At 31.4% G+C, this 5003-nt stretch overlaps 1 pseudogene; it reads right to left on the reverse strand.

Moving 5' to 3' along the window:
- Nucleotides 1-1820: 1820 nt before the first annotated feature.
- Nucleotides 1821-3237, reverse strand: LOC149211767 (putative protein phosphatase 2C 53 pseudogene; annotated as a pseudogene).
- Between the last annotated feature and the right edge of the window lie 1766 nt (nucleotides 3238-5003).

Genomic DNA, 5003 nt, shown 5'->3' on the forward strand with positions numbered 1-5003 from the left:
ACTCCATGAACATGGATGAATGGAAAATCATTTCTCACCTCCACCTAGGAAACGACATTTAAGTGCATGACCTTAAAATGCTTGGCCATCATGAATTCAATGCTAACCATAATTGGGCACATGCTAATATCCCTCTCCACTTGCAAGAAACTACCATACAATTCATTGATTTCAGTGGCTCAATTACCCAAGTCCAACATCATCCTCTTTATACCCACACCAAAATCACTCATTCTCTCCTACCCAAACCAAAACTTTTAACATTGTTCCTCTTCACTTCAAAAACATTGCACCAATCACTCCACTCAAAATGTTATATGATGTAGTCTAACTTATAGACGAAATAAACCTTTTCACCAGAATCTGGAAAAACAGCCTCATGAAAGAATGTGTTTTTTTGTTATTTAAAATGCATTTTTGAATGCATAAATGGATTCAACACCCTAGAAAACCCCATAGGGCACTCAAATTATAAAGATTAAACAACTTAAACTCAAGTTTTTAAAAATTTAAGTCGAATTTTGGTTAAAACTAACTTGAAAAAATCTTGTAAGAAAGGTCATTTCATCTATAAATTAGACTACACCAATGTTCTACTCGTGTTCACCACAACACATAAATATAAATACAATTATCTCAAAATATATTGCCTTTACTAATCCCTATCCATATATAATATTTTTATATAACAAAAATAATATATATAGATATAAATATAGATATATAATAAATATTAAAATACATTTAAAAACATAAATTTAATAGATCAATTATTATTTGTTTGATTATGAAAACTAAAGTACAACTTTTTCAAATTAATAATTCTATAAATGTATCTTGGTAATTGTAAAAAAAAAATATATTATTTAAAAAATATCTTTCAAACTAATCAAATTAACTTATTAATATAAGGAATTAACTTATTAATATAAGGAAAAAATATATTTAGCATCCTAAAATCTGTGGATCTCCAATTTCCGCATATCAATAACTTTTAACTGGGACAAGAATTTTGGCAGATTCCTAATAACATTATTTTTTCGCCCAATTGACGTTTGGAAATTGTAACTTAAAGTTGCTTTAGACTTATTTTATATTAAAGTTTATTGAGAGGCTGTAATCGATGTCCGCGTCATCGTAATTTTTAAGGAAAAGACTAATAAAGTTGCTATATAAAAGCTATATTATTTAATGGAAAGTCAAGATACAAAGCTTTCATAATTTTATAAATAAAAAATATTAATTTAACTAATTTTAAACTAATATATCTTTCATAATAATGTTTATGAATATATATCAATTATTTTTACCCCCATAAATTATATTTATATTAATCAGCATTTTTTTTTAATAATAATTTAAGCATATTTTTCATATTTATACATGCTCATATCCTTCGAAATTGCTCGAACATTAAAATTCCTCAACAATGTTGTTATTTAACATTGCCAATTGATTGAGTTTTACATCTATTACAATTCTGTCAATCATAGCTTTGATCCATTTACCAACAAATAGTTTCACTGCTTCCTCCTTTAAACCAGTAAAGGTTTTTTTCTCGAAATTCGCAGATACAAGCTATGTTCGATTAGCCCTTAAAATTGTGAATCAAATTTACATCTATATCAATTTCGTCTGTTTCTCCATTTTAAAAAATAACCAATAGTTCCACTGCTTGTGTATTTAAACCCAAGTTTATAATCTCGGGAACATCAACATATTTCTTGATCATATATCTGAATATGAGGTTAAACGTATATATCAAATAAGATCATAGAAATTGAATGAAAGAAGATTTGTATAAAAGAGTTGTTGAACTTGTTAAGTTGTGTGACTATACAAAAATGGGCTAGAGTGGTTTCCTATCTTATATAAAAGAATGGAAGATTCATACCTTTCACTACTTATGATCAAAATATAGGTTCTCGTTGTTTTAAAGTCCAACTCCCATGTTGGTAAGATGGTTGTCATTCAAGGCCTATTTTGATGGCTACCATCATTCAGCTCATCCAGACTAATTCTATTTCTTGCAAAAATGTCCGAGTTGCACTATCATCACACTAATATCATCTTGAGATTTTCTGGTTACTGCCACCTCTACAAGCTTTTTGCAAGCACCTATAGGGCCGCCTCCTAATGGTGTAACATTAAGCTGCTTCTCGAAACAGAAAGGCCTGGCAATATCCACTGCTTCTTGATCACTAACAACGTCCCACAACCCATCGGACGCCAAAATTAAAAATTCGCAATCATCCGTTATTTTAATCTTTCTGGTCTCTGGTTCAGCCGTTATCCATTCTTTGATGTGCGAATCTCCTATTGCCCTAGATACAGCCAGAGATCCCTGAACTCGCCAAACTCCGTGGTGGAGGTACACAATTCCACCCAAATTCTCTATCCGTTGTCGCTCATCCTCCCTTTCAGCTCGATGATCACATGTAAGGGCTTCAGAGGCACCGCTTCTGCTAATAACCGCACGGCAATCCCCAACATTGGAAACCACCAAGTTACCATCTATAATCAGAGCAGTTACACAAGCAGTGCCGCCACCGACTTGCTGCTTCAAAAAGTCTTTATCTGTTTTGAAGTACCCAGCTCTAACAGCATGTTCAAGAATGTTCTCTGTTTCATCTTCCATCCCAACCATAGCATCCACAATATTCTGCCCAATATTTTCAGAAGCGAAAGCTGCAGCTTTCTGACCGCTATGACCATCAAAGACACCAAAGAAAGCCTGTTTGGAATCACCGAGAAGATTGACAATGGCCTTGTAGGTGTCCTCCATGAATTCTCGCCGACCCTTTTTGCTTGAAACCGCATAATGAAAACCCTCTACGTTGACATCCATTGCCTGCTCCGCTGCAGAGAACAACGCATTTAGGCTCGGCAACTGAAGTGGAATATCCAACCTCTTCGGGCGTTTCCTCTTTAGAGAAGGCAAAGGGCAGTTACCGGCAATCGAACCATCTTCACAAAGAGAGACAGCCCTCGCTACCGGGCTCTTCCCGCTCTTCCTCCAAAGCAGATTCTCGTCTCTGTTAGTCAGCACAGGGCTCAGCTCAGACACCAAAAAGCTTTCCTTGATGCCGCTGGTAGTGGGGGTTTGGAAACCACGATCCCAAGGGGAACCTGCTAATAATTCAATATCATAATTTTGTATAGAAGGGGACCTGCAGGAGCCCCGTACAGAGGAGGAGTTCCCTGCTAACATGTTCACAATCTGCGGATGCTTCAGCTACTGTTGATTATGATAGCGAACCTTGTGGTTCCTTTCGAAAACCACCCGATAATGATACTATACAGGCGGCATTAAATATGCTATAGGCCATGAAATAGGAATCGACGAGGCAACAGTAAATAAATTTCCCCACTTTTCACCGCTCTGCTGTTACAATTCAATTGAATGTCTCGTTCGGATATCATTACACGTGGTTACGTGGAATCATGGGCGATTTATATTGCATTCAATAGTTAAGGGCGATTTATATTGCATTCAATAGTATTGCATTCAATAGTTAACTATTAGTATTGCATTCAATAGTTAACTATTGAATGCAATATAAATCGCCCATGATTCCACGTAACCAGGTGTAATAATCTCCGAACGTGAAATTCAATTGAATTGTAACAGCAGAGCGGTGAAAAGTGGGGGAATTTATTTACTGTTGCCTCGTCGCACTGTTGCAGGGCGATTCCTACTTCATGGCCTATAGCATATTTAATGTCATAGTTACCAAGTTCGAATTCAAATTCGAATACGAATTCGATTCGATACGAAAAAAATTCGACTCTCCGAAATTCAATTCTCAATACGGAAAAAAATCGCCAATATACATCTTACACTATTCGTCAATATACATCTTACACCATTATTAATAACATTTTTTCTTAAATTTTTAATAATCTAAATTAACAATTTAATTATATTATAGAAGTTGCAAATAAAATTAGACATTGAAATTAGTAGAAACAATTATTCTTGAATGGAAGTGAATGAGATATGGAAATTAGTAGAAACAACTCCTCTTCAATGGAAGTGAATAAGATACAATGGGGGGAACAAACTCTTTAACATTAAGAAAAAGGTTAAAATTGTAAGTTGGTCAATCAAAAGATAGTAATTAATGTTGTAGTTTTTAATGATAAATATTTAGGCAATTTCTTAATTACTAAATTAAAATATAAATTAAAAATCATCAAATTAGAATTCTTGTTTTTTTCCTAATTGTTCAAATAGAAGTGAATGAGATATTGGAATTAGTAGAAACAATTCCTCTTTGTCAATCAAAAGATAGTAACTAATGTTGTAATTTTTAATGATCAATATTTAGACAATTTCCTAATTACTAACTGAATAAAATATAGATAAAAAATCATTAAATTAGAACTATCAAGAATCATCAAATTAGAAATATTTTGCTATTTTCCTAATTGTACCAAAAAATAGTAATTAATGCTTTAATTTTTAATGACGAATATTCAGACAATTTCCTAATTACTAACTGAATAAAATATAGATAAAAAATCATTAAATTAGAATTATTAAGAATCATCAAATTAGAACTATCTTACTATTTTCCTAATTGTTTAAAAGATTTAGAAACCATACTATATTTTCTTTACAAATTTCTTAAAAGAAAAAAACTAAATTACAACCAATTTAAAAAACTAAATTACAACCAATTTTATTATGAATAAATAATTCCAATTACATTACTCATTCATCAAAGAATTATAAAAAAACGATTAAAATTAAAAAAGAAGAGAAAAAAAATATTTTATTGTAAAAATAAAAAATAAAATATATATATATATATATAATTGTGAAAATAATAATTTAATAGAAAAACTATTTATTTAATTTCTATACATATTTTTAGAGAGCTTTATTATTTTTAATATAAAAATTAAACAAACAATAAACAATGTAAAAATTAATAACAAATCAAATTTACTAACGCATCAAAATAACTTTGATATAAATAGAACTTTAATTTTTTTAA

This window comes from Pinus tabuliformis, chromosome 1_1, assembly GCF_031772625.1.
Source record: "Pinus tabuliformis cultivar Carrire ecotype Pingquan chromosome 1_1, CPIR1, whole genome shotgun sequence".
Taxonomy (NCBI): Eukaryota; Viridiplantae; Streptophyta; class Pinopsida; order Pinales; family Pinaceae; genus Pinus; species Pinus tabuliformis.